At 41.2% G+C, this 22491-nt stretch overlaps 1 pseudogene; it reads left to right on the top strand.

Moving 5' to 3' along the window:
* The first annotated feature begins 1774 nt into the window (after positions 1–1774).
* On the top strand, positions 1775–22250 carry LOC119514755 (annotated as a pseudogene).
* The last annotated feature ends 241 nt before the right edge of the window (positions 22251–22491 follow it).

A 22491-nucleotide genomic window follows, 5' to 3' on the forward strand; every position in this document is an offset into this window, starting at 1 on the left:
AAGAATGTACCCTCATCAAAGCTAGAAACAATCTATCCACGTGGAACAGTTAAAATTGGATTCCAAGCGTACGTAAGGTAAAAAATGTCAACTCTAAGAGTATTAATGAACTAAAGATAAAAAACAAAACCTTAAAAGTCTTACCAGAAAAGTTACGTGAATTACTTTTGATCTTCAAGTAGGGAGATACCTCTTGACCAGGACAAAAATTTTAAAAAAGAGGAAAACCTGGTGATCCTGTTTGCTAATGCTTCACCGAAGAACACTGATAGTGTCTGGAAAACATCTGTCAGCTGGGAATGCACAGGCACGTGGCTGGCATCTGCTCTGGGGTTCTGGTTTCAAAATGGCCTTCTCCCAGGATGTTTTTCTCTAGGCATCTGGGGGTGATCTCTTAGTTTCTCCCAGGCAAACTCTAGACTAGCAAAAGTCTACTTTCAATGGCCATCCCCAAAATGTCTCTCTAAGCTGAAGCAGCACTGAGTTCCTTCTGTCTGAGCTCTTACACGGTTCCAGTAAATAAATCAAGACCCAGGCTGAATGGGCGGGGCGACACCTCCATGGAAATAATCTAATCAAAGATATTACGCACAGTTGGGTGGGTCACATCTCCACGGAAAAACCTAAGACAAAGATTCCAACCTAATCAACACGAATACATCTGTCCCCACAAGATTGCATTAAAGAACATGGCATTGGGGGGACATAATACATCCAAACTGGCACACCTGGAGAAAATGCAGGCTTTACCTCATGTGTTTCCTTCACTGAAAAATCATAGGTGAATCTGATTGCTCTCCTGGAAATACTTGTCTTATATGTTTCCCCAGCTTTCAATTTTGTTTACAGCTGGAGGGTAAATCCTATGCTGCTTCCACATTGCAGGTGGAACCAGAAGCCTAGTAAACCTTAGTTTACCTCAGCACCACGACTCAGCATGTTTCCAGTAAGGCCAGGGATGTGCTATAAGGCAGCCTTCAACCCAACTGCGAGGGGCACAACACACCAAAGAATGACTCGGACGACTCCAGCCTGGAGAATAAGATGCACCATTTATTAGGGGCTTTAATGGGGACCTCGTCCTCAGTAGCGGGAGGTGGGACAGAAATTCCTTGCTACCCTGGTCAGCACTGACCAGAAGACAGGCCCGTGTTTGGTAAGCTTCGAATACGGGGATGTGGGGTTGAGGTCCTGGCACTGTGTGGTTGGCTGTGTACGGAATCAAATTAAGGATTTCAAGCTGGCTTATCAAGCTTCAACAACACTTGATGTTGTCCTCAAGGGAAGATGCACTGTTTCATGATAGAGGAACATCTATTCCCTAGGGCCTGTGGGAAAGGGAAGAGTTGGGGAATAAAGCAAAGGTTCGTATATCTTACACACATCACCATCACCCTCTCTACAAAGTGCTTCCCAATGTAAGTCTTGCCAAGGGAAAGCAGATGCACACTGACACCTGTGACATCTTAACAGGCTTAATACAATTTCTTGACTACATAGATGATTTCAGGAAAATACTCTTATTTTTCGGTTTCAATTAGGAAAACAAACAAATCAATTACCCTGAGAAAATTCTTAACACTTAAGGAACAACTTCCTTCTTGGGCCATTTCCCTACGGACCCTGGAAAACAACATAAACAACAACAAGGAAAAGTTCTGCCCATTGGTCTCAACATTGGGGGTCCAGTATATAAAAGCCCCAGAGGAGAAGGACTTCTCAGAATCTGGGAAACTCACCTTTGAACAGGAACTCACCCTCCACACCTGACACCATGAGCTGCTGCTGCTCCCCTTGCTGCTCCCCTTGCTGCCAGCCAACTTGCTGTCAGACCACCTGTTGTAGGACCACCTGCTGCCAGCCCACCTGCTGTGGCTCCAGCTGCTGCCAGCCTTGCTGCCGTCCATCCTGCTGTGGCTCCAGCTGCTGCCGGCCTTGCTGCTGCCCCAGTTGCTGCTACACAACATGCTGCCGGCCAGCTTGCAGTGGCCCCGTGTACTGCGCGAGAACCTGCTACCAACCAACGTGCTGCTGCGTGCCCGGTTGCCTAGCCAATAGCTGTGGAACCAGCTGCTGCCAGCCTTGCTGCCAGAACACCTGCTCTGGGTCCAGCTGCTGCCAGCCTTGCTGCCGTCCATCCTGTTGTGGGGCCTGCTGCTGCCAGCCTTGCTGCCAGCCTACCTGCTGTGGAACCAGCTGCTGCCAGCCTTGCTGCCGCCCAGTCTGCTGTCAGACCACCTGCTGTAGGACCACCTGCTGCCGCCCCAGCTGCTGCTGCAGCCCTTGCTGTGGGTCCAGCTGCTGCTGCCCTTCCTGTTGCTGACGCACTCACCCAGACACACCACCCACCATAGACCATCTATCCTCAACCATTTTGCCAAATTCCTACATGTGACTTTAACCACTGCTGACATCTTCTTCAGGCAAAGCTTGGGAGTCTGCTGAGGAATGCCGTCCTGCTTCACCTTGATTTGATTCTTCTTTGCTTCATTTATGTCGCTTTAATCTACGCTGCTCAGCTCCATCTGAATTTGCTATGGATTCATGGTCTGAGCTTTAGGAAAATGATCATCATTTCTTACGTCTAACTAAAAAAAAATTTAATCTTGATTCTCTTTAGCTCTCTACAGTGATCAATATTTATTATCATTTCTCAAACAGATTTTTTTTTTTTGAGTTTTGTTTTCACTCATAACGATATCTGAATTATATTCCTAGGTGGTCTTTTCTAATAAAATCTTATTTTCCTGCATTGGATGGTATGTTTTTGCTTGTTTTTTTTTTTTTACAGCAGTTCTTTTATAAGTCCTCACTTTTGAATTGAATTTTATATCTGTTATCTCATTTGAGTCTTACAATGGCCCACAAGTTGGCCAGAGCAAAGATTTCATTAACATTTTAGGGGTGAGTAAATGAATCTCACACATCTATAAATGACAGATGCAGGTCCATTTCCCAGGTTTTCTTCTTCTAGTTTCTATGGGTTCTGGTCGACCACTGGTGCACCCCGTCACCAACAATGTGAGCCCCACCCTCACCTAATGGGATCTCTTCTTTGATGACTTGGAAATGGTATTGTGTTATCATTTAATTCACTTCAGCAGAAATTGGGATCAAGAATCACCCCTGTAAAGCACACATGTTCCAGCCACCTTTCCTGCACTCCAAACTTGAATACATTTGGCACCTGATGTAAACACTATGCAGGAAAATAAATTCGTACCAGTTCCTGAGATTTGAGGTAGCTATGAAATAGGCTTATAACCCTTTGATCTAATAACAATCTGCGGACTGGGAAAGCATGATTCTTGTGCTTTATGTGAAAAAGGTAAAGCAGCTCAGGAAAATTAAAATCAGAGTTTACAGGGAAAAAGAGAGAAAGTTTAGGAAGATGAAAAGGGGAAGGAAGGATTCATTATCCGAAGTAATTATGGGCAAAGGCTGGATCCCAAGTGGGGGACACCTGGGTCTTCTCATGAAAAGCTGAGTATAATCCCTCCATGCCGGGGCCAGGCTCATCCTGGGAGTCATGTCCCACTTTGCCAGGGAGACTCACACCCCTGGGAGTCATGTCCCACATAAGGGGGAGGGTCATGAATCCATGTGCAGAGATGGGCCTGAGAGAGAAAGGCCACATGTGAACAACAGAAGAGGTTCCCTGGAAGTGACTCTTAGGCACAATTATAGGTGGGCTTAGCCTTCCCTTAGCAGCAGGAAGTCTCAGAAGAGCAAGCCTCAAGAGCAAGGACTTTACTTATTAAGTAGGGGGTCCCTAATCTCACATAGCATATATTCTGTCCAAAATAAACAATCAACGTCTCACATTATCCTCATTTAGTTGTAAAATCATCATCACTCTCCATTTTAAACAATTATCATAACCCAGAACACCCCATAACTCTTATTCCCCACCCAATTATTTACCCCTAGTATTGGTGAGTACCATAAGGTATTCCTACTAAATATAGTCCATAGTATATAACAGGTAGTTTTCCCCATATACCATTCTGTTGTTAACTCTTTCTTCAAGTTTCATACCTTAGAAGTAGGCCATGCAAGAACTTATTTATATTTGTAGTGCTAATGCATGAGATACATGACATTAAACAACCCTTCCAATTGTGTTGGCCTTCAATACAGCACTGATACTTCTAAACCCATTAATGAACTGTCACCACCCCAGTCCATTCTCATACCTTTAAGTTCAACTTTGTTAACAAGTCTGTACATATTAGGTGATCGTTCCCCTTTCTCGAGCTTCTTTCTCTCTCTAGGTCCCCTATATTCTACATTTTAAGTCACTAATTTTACACTATCGAGGCAGTTCATATTAGTGATACCATACTATATCTCTCCTTTTGTGTCTGACTTATTTCACTCAGCATTATGTCCTCAAGGTTCATTCACATTGCCATGTTTCAGGATTTCATTCCTTTTACTGCTGCATAGCATTCCTTCGTACGTATATACAACATTTTGTTCACACATTCATCTGTTGAAGGACACTTGGGTTGTCTCCATGTTCTGGCAATTGCAAATAATGCTGCTATGAACATTAGAGTGCAAACGTCTGTTCGTGTCACTGCTTTCAGATCTTCTGGATTTATACCAAGTAGTGGAATTGCCAGGTCACAGGGTAGCTTGATACTTAGTTTTCTGAGGAACCGCCAAATTGTCTTCCACAGCAGCTGTAACATTATCCAGTCCCACCAGCTGTGGATAAGAGTTCTAATTTCTCCATATCCTCTCCTACATTTGTACTTACTTGTTTTTTTAATAGCAACCATTCTTACAGGTATGAGATAGCTCATTGTGGTTTTTCATTTCCCTGATAGCTAATGAAGATGAACATTTTTTTCATGTGCTTTTTAGCCATGTTTATTTCCTCTTTGGAAAAATGTCTTTTCATATCTTTTGACCATTTCATAATTGGGCCGTTTGTACTTCTGTCAATGAGTTGTAGGATTTCTTCATAAATGCTGGATATCAGTCCCTTATTGGATACATGGTTACCAAATATTTTCTCCCATTGAGTTGGCTGCATCTTCACCTTTTTGACAAAGCCCTTTAAGGCAGAGAAGCTTTTGATTTTGATGAGTTCCCATTTATCTCTTTTTTTTTTTTTCATTTCTTGTGCTTTGGGTGTAAGATCTAAGAAGCCACCTCCTATGACTAGATCTTGAAGTTCCCACATATTATATTCTAGAAGTTTTATGGTACTGGCTCTTATATTTAGGTCTTTAATCCACTTCGAGTTAATTTTTGTATATGGTGTGAGATAGCGGTCCTCTTTCCTTCTTTTGGATATGCATATCCAGTTCTCCCAGTCCCATTTGTTGAAGAGGCTACTTTCCTTATATTTAGAAAGCTAAATAATTGCTTCTTTATATGCATTCAACATCAAGGATCCAGAAATAATGAGTATTAAAGAAAAGAACTTCAGGAATGTGCTTAAAAATTGTCAGATGCTGCCAACTATCACAGGTGAACAAAAAGGAGCTATACTAAACCCAGTTTGGCACAGTCAAGAAATCTTAGTCTTGAATAATCAAATATTCTGGTTTATAACATTAGCACATGGGACTCTGATGAAATTCATGGAAAATTGAATGCTATTTTAGTTGTCTTTGGTAATTCAAAATTACCCCAACACCTTGCTACTAAAAGAAGCAATATCCATTAAAAATTCTCAGCGCTAAACTGGTTGACCGGCCTCAGTATGAACTGTATACAGAGACACATGCATGCATTTTGACCAGACGGTTGTTCTTTAAAATTATGCTTTCCTCAGGTAGTAAACTACAAACTGTCCCCCATTGCTGGTCTTACCTGGATCAGTGCTGCCTGACCTGAGCTGCGCACAAATGTTCTCATTTTCCTGCAGAGCCTTTTTAAAGTAGAAAATCCCCAAATTGTGCTTGCTCGTGGAGAAATGGATACAACCAAGATTATTCCAGAACATGCATCTCAAGCATTCACCTGTTTTCATCAATCGCGGATGTTTAGCAATGTTTGAACTATTTAATAGCCTCACGGCTTTTCGATAATTGCCTCTTAAGTACTCAAAATTGTTTTTAAGAAATAGAGAGGGTGCCGAATTTCCAGAGGTATTCATAACTGACTGCGTGTCCCTTTTGCATGCTTTCAGGGACTTCATTTGGATATAAGCTCTCAGTTTACACTGATGTATCTTTGATTTTACAGCCTCTATGAGAGCTCCATTTCGAGCTCTATGATTAGATCCATCTTTGAGGGTGTTATTACCAGCCTCAATCTTTCCGTTTTTGTTACTTTGCCCTGGGAAATCATTTTTGCTAGGACAGCAAGAAGATACAAAGATTTCTCAGCTTGGTAGGTTAATCTATACAGGTCTACAAGCAAAAAACACATGGCTTAGGCAAATTTTTCCTGAAAAGTCTCTATGAACTGATAGTTTTTTGCTGACTGATACTGCTTCTGTATACTGCCGCAAGTGATAATGACTGCTTGATTGTAATACAGCATGCTGTTTTCCACATTATCTAATCCATCCATTTCAACAGCTGAGTGGACCCGATTCTTCAGCTGGTTAAGTGTTTGTCTCAAATTATCTGCTGTCATTTGGTTATTTTATTTAAAAAATTCAGCTACTGCTGTATTCAAAATTATTTTATAATTATCTCTGTTTACATCTTGTAGGCAGGCAAGGTGCTGCAGACATGCATCACAATTCCCAGCTATGAAGGCTTGAAAAGCATTGCCTGACAACTCCTTCTCTTGATCAGTGATCCCAGAGGACTGACCTGTCCTTCCATGTTTCTCTGCTCCATGATCTCTTCCTGTTCACAGTGGATCTTTCTAGACTAATCCCAGTTGATAGGTACAGGGGTGGGGGTGGGGGCAGACTTGCAGAACCTTTCCTCCATTTTCTTCATCTTGGGATCTGGACCCTGCAGCCTTGTCTGCAGTCATTAACCCCAGTCTCCTTATGTGTAAAACGTGGAGACTATGGAAAAAGAATCAGTTGGAGATGTATAATGAATCCCACTGACATAAAAATGTGTATAGAATATTTTTTCAGAGATATAAAGGATTTTATGAATTTGTCAAATTCTGAAGACTGGTAAAGCTCTTATGTAAATTGTCATTGGGATGCCCAAGAATTGGCAGGATGTTTTAACATCTTCTGTAAGTAAACACCAGGATGTTGAAATGCGTCACAAATTGGTGACCAGATCCACCCCATCTGACAGATTTCTACTGTACCAATTTAGTTAGTATAAAAGCTTGAGCAGCAAAATTTTAGATGTTCCTTGAGAATGCAGTACGGATATTGGGACTTCAGATTCAACAGGAATTTAGACTTTTATTTCAGGAGTCACTCACCTCCCTCTGATAGATGATCTCCAGGCTATAGTGGAGGTGTTCAAATGTTGGATAATCTCCATATCCCTCATTCTTTTGCGTTTTACAGAAAATTGCATTTTTAAATTTTTCCTCCCATCCTTCATGGGATTTTTAAAGTAAATGTTTTTATATTGAAACAGATAGCCCAATAGACCTTTACCCAGTTTCCAAAAACAACATCTTCTAAAACTAAAGAATACCAAAACCATGAATTGACATTGATACAGCCTAGACACGAAACTTCTCAGTCCCCACCAGGAACCCTCAGGTAGCCCTTGTGAGCCACACCCACCTCATCCCACCCACACCACCTGCTTCACCTATGTCTTCTGTGTTTTTCCTAAAAGTTTTATAGATTTACATTTTACATTTAAGTCCATGATCCATTTTAAATTAATTGTTGTATAAAGTGTGAGAAATATGGGAATTCTTTTTTTTTAACTTTTTAGTTTTTACCAATTTTAGACTTAGATAAAAGTTGCAAAAACGGTACAGAGTTTCTTTATATCTCTCACCCAGCTTCCCCTAATGTTAATCTCTTATAAAACTGTAATACAATTCTCAAAAACAGGAAATCAACATTAGTACAACTTTATTGATTAAACCAGGATTTGACAATTTTTTCTGTAAAGGGCTAGAGAGTAAGTATTTTAGGTTTTTGGCCCCTATGATGTCTGTTCCAACTACTCAATGCTTTTGTTTTAGCAAGAAGACAGCCACAGACAGTTTGTAAGTAAATGAGCTTGGCTGTCTTTCAGGAAAACTTAATTTACAAAATCATTGCAGGCTTGGTTGCAGGCCTGAACTAAACTACATCCTGTGTGAGAATTTCACTAGTTTTTTTCCATTTGTGTCCTTTTTTTTTTTTCCAGGATCCTATTTAGGATCCCACATTCATTTTTTTTCTTTACTTTTAATTTTGAAATAATTTTAGACTTACAGAAGAATTGCAAAAAATAGTACAGAGTTCCTGTACTCCCTTCTCCTTATTTTAGCTAACATCTAACCATCTAAAAATTATCAAAACCAAGAAATTAACCTTGGTACAATACTATTAACTGTATGTCTTAGTTTGCCAGGCTGCTCTGACAAATACCACACAATGGACTGGCTTGAACAACAGGAATTTATTGGCTCACAGTTTTGAGGCTAGAAGTCAGAAATCAGGATCCCAGGAAGGCTTGCTTTCTCCCCAAAGATCTGTGGCGTTCTAGTCCTGGCTGCCAGCAATCTTGGGGGTTTCTTATTTCCGCCTCCCATCATATGGCCATGCCCTCTCCTTTTTCTTTTGGGGTCGCACTGACTTCTCCTCATGGCCTTCTCCTTATAAGGCCTCCACTAATCCAGACTGAGGCCCCCCTCATTCAGCTGGGCCACACCTTACTAAAATGGCATCTTCAAGAGGTCCTGTTTACGATGGGTTTAGCCCTACAGGAATGCAGATTAAGGTTAATAATATGTGTTTATTGGTGTACAGAGGGAATTCTTTGTAAAACTTTTATAACTTTACTAGAAGTCTGAAATAATTCCAAAATGAAGACTTAATAAAATAAATTGAAAGTAGGGGCAGAGTATATGAGGCATAATATTAGTTAGAAAACAGAGTGGGGCATATAGTCATTAGGTTGCACAATAGATAGGATAAATTATAGAAGATACACTGACATGGCAGATTAAAGCTGAATAATTCATAGTGTGAAGTACAGAATGTTTTAACTGCATGACAATGAAAATATTACTTGTCAAAATTTTGGGATGCTGTAAAATTAGTACTATACCTGCATTTATGGACTTAAATAGTTTGATTAGAATAAAATCTAAAAATTGATTAACTAAAAACCACTTTAATGAGTTAGGAAAATAAAAATTGTATTAACCAAGAAATCATAAATTAACTAAGGGGTATATTAATGAAATAATTAACAAAGATACAGTAGAGAAAACTAAAAAGCCAAAAAATGTTTTTGTTTTTTTGTTAACTAAAATATTGATAAACCACTGTCAGGAGTGATCAAGGAAAAGAGAGAAGACAGAGATAACAAAATTATAGGTGAAGCATAGGATGTACCCTGATCAAAGATAGAAACAAACTGTCCACATGGGACAGTTAAAATTGGATTTCAAGCACATGTAATGTAGAAAAAGTCAATTGTAGGGATATTAATACCTAAAGATAAAGATATAGGAACCTTGAAAGTCTTAGTGGATAAGTTATGTGAATGACTTTTGATCTTCAAATAGAGATCTCTTACAAGGACAAAAATAGTTGAAAATGAGAAAAACCTGGGGAAAATGCAGACTTCACCTCACATGTTTCCTTCATTGGAAAACTGTAGCCCAAATTTGATTGCTTTCCTGGAAATACTTGTCATATATTTCTCTAGCTTTCATGATTAGTCATAGCCGGAGGGTAAATCCTATGCTGCTTCCACATTACAGGTGGAACCAGAAGACCAGTAACCTGGGTTAACTCAGCACCATGACTCAGCATGTTTCCAGTAAGGCCCGGGGCTGTGCTATAAGGCAGCCTTCAACCCAACTGCGAGGGGCACAACACACCAAAGAGTGACTCGGGCGAGTCCAGCCAGGCAAGTAAGATGTACCATTTATTAGGGGCTAATATAGGGACTTCGCCCTCAGCAGCATGAAGAGGGACAGAAATTCCTTGCTATGCTTGTCTGCACTGACCAGGCCAATGTTTGATAAGCTTCAGACAAAGGGATGTGGGGTTGAGGCCCTGGCACCGTGTGGTTGGCTGGGTATGCATTCAAATTTAGGATTTCAAGTTGGCCTATCATCTTCCACAACACTTTATGTTGCCCTAAAGGTAAATTATACTGTATCATGGAAAGGGAAATATCTGTTCTCTAGGGCCTGTGGGAGAGGGAAGAGTTGGGGAAGATGCAAAAGTTCATATATCTTACACATGACCATCACCCTCTCTTCAGAGGTGCTTCCCAATGTAAGTCTTGCCAAGGGAAAGCAGATGCAGACTGACACTTGTGATGTCTCAACAGGCTTAACAGTGCTCCATGACTGCATAATTCATTTCAGGAAAATAGTCTTAATTTATGTATCAATAAGGAAAGCAAACAAATCAATTACCCTGAGAAAATTCTTAACACTTCAGGACCAACTTCCTCCTTGGGCCATTTCCCCATGGACCATGGAAAATAACATAAACAACAACAAGGAAATGTTCTGCTCATTGGTCCCAACATTGGGGGTCCAGTGTATAAAAGCCCCAGAAGAGAAGGACTTCTCAGAATCCGGGAAACTCACCTTTGAACAGGAACCCGCCCTCCACGCCTGACACCATGAGCTGCTGCTGCTCCCCTTGCTGCTCCCCTTGCTGCCAGCCAACTTGCTGCAGAACCACCTGTTGTAGGACCACCTGCTGCCAGCCCACCTGCTGTGGGTCCAGCTGCTGCCAGCCTTGCTGCCTTCCATCCTGCTGTGGCTCCAGCTGCTGCCAGCCTTGCTGCCAGCCCACCTGCTGTGGGTCCAGCTGCTGCCAGCCTTGCTGCCTTCCATCCTGCTGTGGAACCAGCTGCTGCCAGCCTTGCTGCCACCCAGTCTGTTGTCAGACCACCTGCTGTAGGACCACCTGCTGCCACCCCAGCTGCTGCTGCAGCCCTTGCTGTGTTTCCAGCTGCTGCCGCCCTTCCTGTTGCTAAAGCACATAGCCAGAGCCACCACCCACCACAGACCATCTATCCTCAACCGTTCTACAAGATCCTACTCCTGCAAAAATCTCGTCCCCCATGCTTGCCTGAGAAACAACATGTGACTTTGACTACCGCTGGCATCTTCTTCAGGCAAAGCTTGCGAGTCTGCTGAGGAATGCCGTCCTACTTCACCTTGATTCGAGTCTTCTTTATTTCCTCTGTATTACTGCGCTCAGTGCTGGGCAGCGCCATGTGAATTTGCCCTTGGGAAAGTGATCATCATTTCTTGTCTCTAACTAAAAAGAAAAAAAATTTTAAATCTTTTGATTGTGTGTTTAGCTCTGTACAATGATCAAAATGGATTAGCATTTTTCATATGGATATTATTTTGAGTTTTGCTTTCATTCATAATGATATCTGAATTGTGTTCATAGGTGCTCTTTGCTAATAAAATCTGTATTTTCCTGCATGAGATGGTATGTTTTTTGGGTTTTGTTTTTTTTCAATAGTGCTTCTTTTATAAGCCCTCACTTTTGAATTGAATTTTATATCTATTACCTCATTCAAGTCTCGAAATGGCCCTATACATTGGGCAGAGCAAAGATTTCATTGCCAGTTTAAGGATGAGAAAATGAATTTCACACATCTAGGAAATGATGGAAGCAATCCCAATGCCAGGTCCTCTGTTTCCAGGCCTAACATTTGTATCTTTCTCCAAGTAGAACTAACACACGTAACAAGGCACAGGGAGGACACTCACCTTGTGTTGCTTTTATAACAATGGAAATAACTAGACTCGTGAGTTGTGGAACACTCTTCTATATTCACTGCTCTTCCCAGATACCCTTTCCTCCTCTATGACCAACAGACATTGCCTTTAGGATTTCCTATCAAAAAAGGGAGGCCTTGCATCTTTTATGGGTTCTGGTCAGCTACTAATGCACTCTGTCATCAACGAACCAAGTGAGCCCCAATGTCATCTAAAGAGAACTGCTCTCTGATTGCATGGAAATGGTATCCAGGTATCACTTAATTCATCTCAGCGGTAACTGACACACACTTTGGGCCACATTTCCTGGACTCCCGAACATTGAATAGATTTGGTCTCATGACCTCAACATTATGAAGCAATGAAATGTGTACCAAGTCATGACTTCTGAGATAACAATGAAATGGGCCAAAAACCCTTGGTCTAATCATAATCTCTGGAACATAAAAGGGTCCTTCTGCTTTATGGGAAAAAGATAAAGCAGGGAAGGGATATTAAAACCAGAGTTTACAGGGAAAATGACAGAATGGATAGGAATGTGAAAAGGAGAAGGAAGCATGTGTTACCCAAAGTCAACACAGACATTAGTTTGGTTCCCAAGTGGAGGGAACCTGGATCACTCAATGAAAAGATAAAAAGAAAAAAAGAATAGCCAAAACACTCAGTGGCACAAAGGCAAAAGCAACTCTGAGATGAAAGTAGGAGGGTTTTATGGGGTCACCTTTTTAAGGGACACAAAGGTGTTTTGGTTGGTTAATGCACTAGATGTGCACAAGATGTATTACCTTCCTAGAGGTTGTATCTGGAATTCTTTGCTTAGTTACTTAGTTTTCCAACAGAGGGAACACTTTGGGATGAGTTACCCTGATTTAATGAGTCCCTACTCTGTACTAGGTAGTGAGCTGGATCCTTTATCCACAATCCCATTCTCGAAGATTCCTGAAAGGCGGGTATTGCCTCTATATCAGATCTTAAGAAACCATAAATGTTGGAGGTAATTTCCAAACTTGCATGAATAACACATCTTAATATGGCTTCACTAGCAATGCTGTTTTCGGTGTTGTTTGGGAATTGAGAGCCATATAGATAAATGCAACATAATTGAGGGTCCAGAAATAGATCCACATATACATTACCCATTGATCTTAGACAAAGGTGCCAAGATGAGTAGTCAGAAAGTTTAGTCTTTTGACCAAATGACACCCCTGTGCAAAAAAATGAACCTTGACTCATGTTTCACATCATATACAGAAATCAAGTCAAAGAGGATCAGGAGCTAAGCGTAAAAATGTAACACTACAGAACTTCAAAAAGGAAACAGGCAAAATGCATTTTGGCTTACATTTTAAGGGTGAAACCACCTTGGGGTAGACTCACTGTAATCAAGCCCATAAAATAAGTATTCAAATTTATTATTAATTTACACGAGAAATAACTTAAAGAGGAACTAAAATTTCTATAGGTCATTTTGACCAGCATATTTTTCCTATATGCATAAATGCATGAAAAGTTAAATCATAACCAAAGTATCAGAACAGGGCATTCGGAGAAGAATTTTGCATGGCATCTAATGCACACATTTCACAATAGTTTGCCAATGAATCTCAAGACTCAAAGTGCCTTGTCTGGCTCTCTCTATCCTCTGCAGTGCTTGGCCAGGCCTCGCTGACAGCTGCATTGGTGCCCCTCCTCTTTCTAAGCTGCCACAGTGCACCAGCCTCACCAGCCCCCTTTAAGAGTCTCAGGTTATTTAGAAAACACCTTCAATCAACTTAGTGTAAATTCCGCAGCTTTGACGCGGCGCCTCTTCTGGTCCCTGAGTTCTGATACAAACTTGCTCATGTCTCTGCCTCATGAGTATCTGCAATGGAATTTTATATTTTTATTCTGTTCAGTTTTGTAGTTACATTTATTGACTATTTTTAAAATACCATGTCATGGAAGTCTAATTATATTTTAAGTGACTTGGGGTTTCATCCACTTTCTCTTTCTTCAAATAAATATACAAAACTCAACCATTACTTTGTATTTTCACTCAGTTGTTACATGAGCTTTATCAATAACATCTGTATAAATGGTTTTTAAAAATTACCTGTATTTGCCCTTGTTGATGTATAGCAATAACATGAATACTGTTTGACATTTGACATTTAAGACCTGGATCCCTTTGTACAAAAGTGTGAGACATAAGGGAATTTTTTGTTATACTTTTGAAACTTTTCTATAAATCTGAAATAATTCCAAAATGAAGACTTAATAAAAATAAATTTATGGTAAGAACAGAGAGAACCAAGCACAATAGTAGGTACAAAACAAACAGTAGAACATGTCGTCGTTACAGTGCACAATGGATGGGATAAATTGTAGAAGGTAAACTGATGGGAAGATAATCCTGAATAATTCATACTGTGAAGCACAGAATGTGTTAAATGAATGACAATGAAAATGCTGCATATCAAAATTTGGGGGAGCTGGAAAATTGGTACTTCAGCTACATTTATAACCTTCAATACACTGATGAGAATAAAACTTCAAAAGCAATTAAATGCCCATATGAAAGAGCTAGAAATATAAAAATAGAATTAACCAAGAAATCATAAATTAACGTGTAAAATATTGATACAGAAGAGAAGACCAACAAAGGCAAAATGTAATTTTTTGACTAAAAAATTGATAAACCACTGGCAAAAGTGTTCAGGAAAAAGAGAGAAGACAGAGATAAAAAAATATTATGGATGAAGACTATAATGTGCATTGACCAAAGCTAGAAACAAACTATCCATACAGGAGAGATAAAATTGGATTCCGACCACACCTAATGTACAAGTAAACTCTAGGAGTATGAAATACTTAAACATAAACAAAATCTTAAAACCCTTATTGGATAATTTATGGGGATGACTTTTGATCTTGACCAGGAAAAAATAGTGAAAGAAGAAAAACACATGGGGAAAATGCAAGCTTTACCGCACGTTTCCCACGTTCGAAGATAGCACAAAGTTGACCGATGTCCTGAAAATAGTGGTTTTCTACATTTCTCCAGCCTTCATTATTTTTTACAGCCTGAGGGAAAATGTTATGCTGCTTCCACATTACAGGTGGATTGAGAAGCCTAGTAAACCTGGTTTATCTCAGCACCATGACTCAGCATGTTTCCATTAAGGCCAGGGGCTGTGCTATAAGGCAGCCTTCAACTCAACTGCGAGGGGCACAACACACCAAAGAGTGACTTGGGTGAGTCCAGCCTGGAGAATAAGATGCAGCATTTATTAGGGGCCTTAACGGGGTCCTTGTCCTCAGTGGTGGGACGAGAGACAGAAACTCCTTCCTATGATCATCCACACTACCCAGAGGACAGGTCAATGCTTGATAAGCGTCAGACAAAGGGAAGTGGGGTTGAGGACCTGGCACTGTGTGGTTGGCTATGTATGGAGTCAAATGACGGATTTCAAGTTGGCTTATCAAGCTTCGACAACACGTGATGTTGTCCTCAAGGTAAAACGCACTGTTTTCATGATAGAGGAACATCTATTCCCTAGAACCTGTGGGAAAGGGAAGACTTGGGGAATAATGCAAAGGATTGTATATCTTACACACATCACCATCACCATCTCTACAAAGTGCTTCCCAATGTAAGTCTTGCCAAGGGAAAGCAGATGCAGATTGACACTTGCGACGTCTCAACAGGCTTAACAGTATTTCTTGACTGCATAGATCATTTCAGGAAAATACTCTTATTTTTAGGTTTCAATTAGGAAAAGAAACAAATCAATTACCCTGAGAAAATTCTTAACACTTCAGGACCAACTTCCTCCTTGGGCCATTTCCCCATGGACCATGGAAAATAACATAAACAACAACAAGGAAAAGTTCTGCTCATTGGTCCCAACACTGGGGGGTCCAGTGTATAAAAGCCCCAGAAGAGAAGGACTTCTCAGAATCTGGGAAACTCACCTTTGAACAGGAACCCGCCCTCCACACCTGACACCATGTGCTACTGCTGCTCCCCTTGCTGCCAGCCAACTTGCTGCAGAACCACCTGCTGCAGGACCACCTGCTGCCAGCCCACCTGCTGTGGGTCCAGCTGCTGCCAGCCTTGCTGCCGTCCATCCTGCTGCGGGTCCAGCTGCTGCCAGCCTTGCTGTCAGAACACCTGCTGTGGGTCAGGCTGCTGCCAGCCTTGCTGCTGCCCATCCTGCTGTGGGTCAGGCTGCTGCCAGCCTTGCTGCCGCCCAGTCTGTTGTCAGACCACCTGCTGTAGGACCACCTGCTGCCGCCCCAGCTGCTGCTGCAGCCCTTGCTGTGTTTCCAGCTGCTGCCGCCCTTCCTGTTGCTGAAGCACATAGCCAGAGCCACCACCCACCACAGACCATCTATCCTCAACCGTTCTACAAGTTCCTACTCCTGCAAAAAACTCGTCCCCCATGCTTGCCTGAGAAACAACATGTGACTTTGACTACTGCTGGCATCTTCTTCAGCCAAAGCTTGCGAGTCTGCTGAGGAATGCCGTCCTACTTCACCTTGATTTGAATCTTCTTTATTTCCTCCACATTGCTGCGCTCAGTGCTGGGCAGCACCATGTGAATTTGCCCGGGATTCACAGTATCAGCCTTGGGAAAGTGAGCATCATTTCTTGTCTCTAACTAAAAAGAAAAAAAATTTTAAATCTTTTGATTGTGTGTTTAGCTCTGTACAATGATCAAAATGGATTAGCATTTTTCATATGGATATTATTTTGAGTTTTGTTTTCATTCATAATGATATTTGAATTGTGTTCATAGGTGCTCTTTTCTAATAAAATCTGTATTTTCCTGCATCAGATGGTATGTTTTTGGGTTTTCTTTTTTTTCAATAGTGCTTTTTTTGTAAGTCCGCACTTTTAAAATGAATTCCACATCTATTACCTCATTCAAGTCTCAACATGGCCCTATATATTGCGCAGAGCAGAGATTTCACTGCCAGTTTAAGGATGAGAAAACGAATTTCACACATCTAGGAAATGATGGAAGCAATCCCTATGCCCAGGTCCTCTGTTTCCAGGCTTAACACACTTTCATTTGCATCTTTCTCCAAGTAGAACTAACACACGTAACAAGGCACGGGGAATACGCTCACCTTGTATTGCTTCTATAACAATGGAAGTAACTAGACTCTTGAGCTGTGGAACACTTTTCTGTCTTCACTGCTCTTCCCAGATACCCTTTCCTCCTCTATGACCAACAGACATTGCCTTTAGGATTTCCGGTCAACAAAGGGAGGCCTTGCATCTTTTATGGGTTCTGGTCAACCACTGATGCACTCTGTCATCAAGGAACCAAGGGAGACCCAGTGTCATCTAAAGAGATCTGCTCTTTGATTGCATGGAAATTGTATCCTGGTATCACTTAATTCATCTCAGCGGTAACTGACACAGACGTTGGGCCACATTTCCTGGGCTCCCGAACATTGAATAGATTTGGTCTCATGACCTCAACATTATGAAGCAATAAAATGTGTACCAAGTCATGAGTTCTGAGGTAACAATGAAATGGGCTTAAAACCCTTGGTCTAATCATAATCTCTGGAACATAAAAGGGTCCTTCTGCTTTATGGGAAAAAGACAAAGCAGGGAAGGGATATTAAAATCAGAGTTTACAGGGAAAAAGAGAGAATGGATAGGAATCTGAAAAGGAGAAGGAAGCATGCGCTACACAAGTCAAGATGGACATTAGTTTGGTTCCTAAGTGGAGGGAACATGGATCACTCAATGAAAAGATGAAAAAAAAAAAAAAAAGAACAGCCAAAACACTCAGTGGTACAAAGGCAAAAGCAACTCTGAGATGAAAGTAAGAGGGTTTTATGGGGTCACCTTTTTAAGGGACACAAAGGTGTTTTGGTTGGTTAATGCACTAGATGTGCATGAGATGTACTATCTTCCTAGAGGTTGTATCTGGAATTCTTTGCTTAGTTACTTAGTTTTCCAACAGAGGGAACACTTTGGGATGAGTTACCCTGATTTAATGAGTCCCTACTCTGTACTAGGTAGTGAGCTGGATCCTTTATCCACAATCTCATTCTCATAGATTCCTGAAAGGCAGGTATTATTGCTCCTCTATCACATCTTAAGAAATCATAAATGTTGGAGGTAATTTGCAAACTTGCATGAATAACACACCTTAATATGTCTTCACCAGCAATGCTGTTTTCTGTGTTGTTGGGGAATTGAGAGCCATATACATAAACGGAACATAATTGAGAGTCCAGAAATATATCCCCATATACATTACCCATTGATTTTAGACAAAGGTGCCAAGATAAGTAGTGAGAAAGTTTAGTCTTTTGACCAAATGATGCTGATACATATTACACCCTTGTGCAAAATGATGAACCTTGACTCATGCTTCACATCATATACAGAAATCAAGTGAAAAAGGATCAGGACCTAAGAATAAAAATGTAACATTACAGAACTTCAAAAAGGAAACAGGCAAAATGCATTTTGGCTTACATTTTAAGGGTGAAACCACCTTGGGGTAGACTCACTGTAATCATGCCCATAAAATAAGTATGCAAATTTATTATTAATTTACACGAGCAATAACGTAAAGAGGAACTAGAATTTCCATAGGTCATTTTGACCAGCGTCTTTTTCCTATATGCATAAATATATGAAAAGTTAAATCATAAACAAGGTATCAGAACAGGGCATTCGGAGAAGAATTTTGAATGGCATCTAATGCACACGTTTCACAATAGTTTGCCAATGAATCTCAAGACTCAAAGTTCTTTGTCTGGCTCTCTCTATCCCCTGCAGTGCTTGGCCAGGCCTCGCTGACAGCTGCATTGGTGCCCCTCCTCTTTCTAAGCTGCCACGGTGCACCAGCCTCACCAGCCCCATTTAAGAGTCGCAGGTTATTTAGAAAACACCTTCAATCCACGTAGTGTAAATTCCGCAGCTTTGACGCGGCACCTTTAGTGCTCCCTGACTTCTGATACAGACTCACTCATGTCTCTGCACATGAGCATCGACAGTGGGAATTTATGTTTTTTCCCTGTTGATTTTTGTCATAAAATTTATGGACTATTTTTGAAGTTTCGTGCGTAGAAATCAAATTATATTTTAGGTGACTCAGGGTTTCATCCCATTCTCTTTCTTCCAAATATTTAACACTCAACCATACATGTCTGTCTTCAGGAACGGACTTTGGCCCTTTACTTTCATTAGGTAATAATATGACATCATCAGCTTGTACGGGACCCATCCATCCCACGCAGGACTCCCACCGTGAGTGGTGACGGGGGAGGCATGGCCTGCAGCAATTTCCTCTTCCTATGACAACAGCTGAACATAAAAGATAATTCCACGTTTCTGTCCTCTTAAAATATATTATTATGGAAAAGACAAAGTAATACTTTCAGGAAACCCTTCTTCATCTTCTTTGCCTCTATGGAAAGTACGTAACAATGCTCCCCTCCTTTTCTACTAGAGAATGTCTACTCCGAATTCTTTGCACATGGCATATGTATCAGAATGATTTCACTTGAGTTGTATTTAAATAGGGAAGGAATGTCAGTCTCTGGACCTGAAATCTGGGATAGCACCAATAGTTTAAGGCATAAGCCAGTTCCATACAAATGCCAATCCTAGTAGTCCTATCAATGACAAATTGATGCACAGGAGGATTGAGAAGCCTGCTATGTTCAGAGTTCCCTTGTGTGTAAAATGTGGAGGAAATGAAGAAAAAAGAAAAGGAGATATAACCTGTCCTTCCTTCCTTCAGTCGGAGTTTTACAGAAAATTGTTATTTTGAAACACATCTATCCCCTGTAACCTCTACACAGTATCCAACAAGCCTATCTTGCAAAACTATAGAATATCACAACCAGGAATTGACATTGATACAGTCAAGATATAGAACATTTCCATTCTCAGAAGGATCCCTCAGGTAGACTTTGTGAGCCACACCTACCTCCTTCCCTCCCACACTATCTGCTTCACCTATGTCTTCTAATACGCTGTTTTTCTTTAACAGTTTCATGCTTTCAAAATTTACATTTAAGACCATGATCAACTTTAATTAATTTTTGTATAAAATATGAGATACACGGAAATGCTTTGTAATATGATTCCAACTTTTCTATAAGTATGAAATAATTCCAAAAGGGTGTGTTAAGAAAAATAAATTTATGCTAAAGGCAGAGAGAACAGGCACAATATTAGCTAGAAAATATTACTTAGAAAACAAATAGTAGAACTTACAGTCATTACAGTGCACAATAGATGGGAAAAATGGCAGGAGATACAGTGACATGGAAGACCAAACCCGAATAAATAAAATGTGAGGTATAGAATGTGTTAAAAGAATGACAAAGAAAATGTTAAATAGCAAAATTTGGGGATGCTGTAAAATTGGTACTTTAACTACATTTATAACTTTAATTATTATGATGAGAAGAAAACCTCAAACTTAATTAAGTGCCTGTCTGAATGAGTTAGAAAAATAAAAACAGAATTAATCAAGAAATCATAAAATAATTAAAGTGTCAGTTATAGAAATAATTAACAAAGATTCAAAAGAGAGGACCAACAAAGCCAAAATTTGCTCTCTTTTTTGTTTCTTTAAGTAAAAAATTGATAACCCACTGTCAGAAGTGATCAAAAATAAGAGAGAAGACAGGGATAAAAACATGAAGGATGAAGCCTAGAATGTATATTGATCATAGCTAGAAACAATCTATCCACAAGGGACAGAAAAAATTGGATTCCAACCACATGCAATGTACAAAAGTTCAATCTAGGAGTATGAATTACCTAAAGATAAAAAACAAAACCTTCAAATTCTTACTAGATAATTTATGAGGATGACTTTTGATCTGGAGGTAGGGAGGTATCCCTTGACAGGAAAAAAACCTGAAAAAAGAGAAAACCCTGCGGAAAATGCGAGCTTCACCTCGCGGGTTTCCCTTTTTCAAGGATTGTAGCACAAGTTGGCTGCTGTGCTGTAAATACTTGTTTTATGTATTTCTCCAGCCTTCATTATTGTCTACAACTGAAGGGTAAATCCTATGCTTCTCCACGTTACAGGTGGAATCAGAAGCCTAGTCAACCTAGTAAACCTGGTTTAACTCAGCACCATGACTCAGCATGTTTCCAGTAAGGCCAGGGGCTGTGCTATAAGGCAGCCTTCAACCCAACTGCGAGGGGCACAACACACCAAAGAGTGACTCGGGCGAGTCCAGCCTGGAGAGTAAGATGCAGCGTTTATTAGGGGCTTTAATGGGGACCTTGTCCTCAGCAGCGGGACAGAAATTCCTTGCTATGCTGGACGGCAGAGACCAAAGGACAGGTCAATATTTGATAAGCTTTGAAAAAGGAGGGGTGGGGGGTGGGGTTGAGGTTCTGGTACTGTGTGGTTGGCTGTGTACGGAATCAAATTCAGGATTTCAAGGTGGCTTATCAAGCTTCAACAACACTTGATGTTGTCCTCAAGGGAAGATGCACTGTTTCATGATAGAGGAACATCTATTCCCTAGGGCCTGTGGGAAAGGGAAGAGTTGGGGAATAAAGCAAAGGTTCGTATATCTTACACACATCACCATCACCCTCTCTACAAAGTGCTTCCCAATGTAAGTCTTGCCAAGGGAAAGCAGATGCACACTGACACCTGTGACATCTTAACAGGCTTAATACAATTTCTTGACTACATAGATGATTTCAGGAAAATACTCTTATTTTTAGGTTTCAATTAGGAAAACAAACAAATCAATTACCCTGAGAAAATTCTTAACACTTCAGGAACAACTTCCTTCTTGGGCCATTTCCCTATGGACCCTGGAAAACAACATAAACAACAACAAGGAAAAGTTCTGCCCATTGGTCTCAAAATTGGGGGTCCAGTTTATAAAAGCCCCACAAGAGAAGGACTTCTCAGAATCTGGGAAACTCACCTTTGAACAGGAACTCCCCCTCCACACCTGACACCATGAGCTGCTGCTGCTCCCCTTGCTGCTCCCCTTGCTGCCAGCCAACTTGCTGTCAGACCACCTGTTGTAGGACCACCTGCTGCCAGCCCACCTGCTGTGGCTCCAGCTGCTGCCAGCCTTGCTGCCGTCCATCCTGCTGTGGCTCCAGCTGCTGCCAGCCTTGCTGCCGCCCCAGTTGCTGCTACACAACCTGCTGCCGGCCAGCTTGCAGTGGCCCCGTGTACTGCACGAGAACCTGCTACCAACCGACGTGCTGCTGCGTGCCCGGTTGCCTAGCCAATAGCTGTGGAACCAGCTGCTGCCAGCCTTGCTGTCAGAACACCTGCTGCGGGTCCACCTGCTGCCAGCCTTGCTGCCGCCCAGTCTGTTGTCAGACCACCTGCTGTAGGACCACCTGCTGCCGCCCCAGCTGCTGCTGCAGCCCTTGCTGTGGGTCCAGCTGCTGCTGCCCTTCCTGTTGCTGACGCACTCACCCAGACACACCACCCACCACAGACCATCTATCCTCAACCATTTTGCCAAATTCCTACATGTGACTTTAACCACTGCTGGCATCTTCTTCAGGCAAAGCTGGGAGTCTGCTGAGGAATGCCGTCCTACTTCACCTTGATTTGATTCTTCTTTGTTTCATTTATGTTGCTTTAATCTACGCTGCTCAGCTCCATCTGAATTTGCTATGGATTCATGGTCTGAGCTTTAGGAAAA

Source organism: Choloepus didactylus, chromosome 18 (assembly GCF_015220235.1).
Source record: "Choloepus didactylus isolate mChoDid1 chromosome 18, mChoDid1.pri, whole genome shotgun sequence".
In the NCBI taxonomy this organism is placed as follows: Eukaryota; Metazoa; Chordata; class Mammalia; order Pilosa; family Megalonychidae; genus Choloepus; species Choloepus didactylus.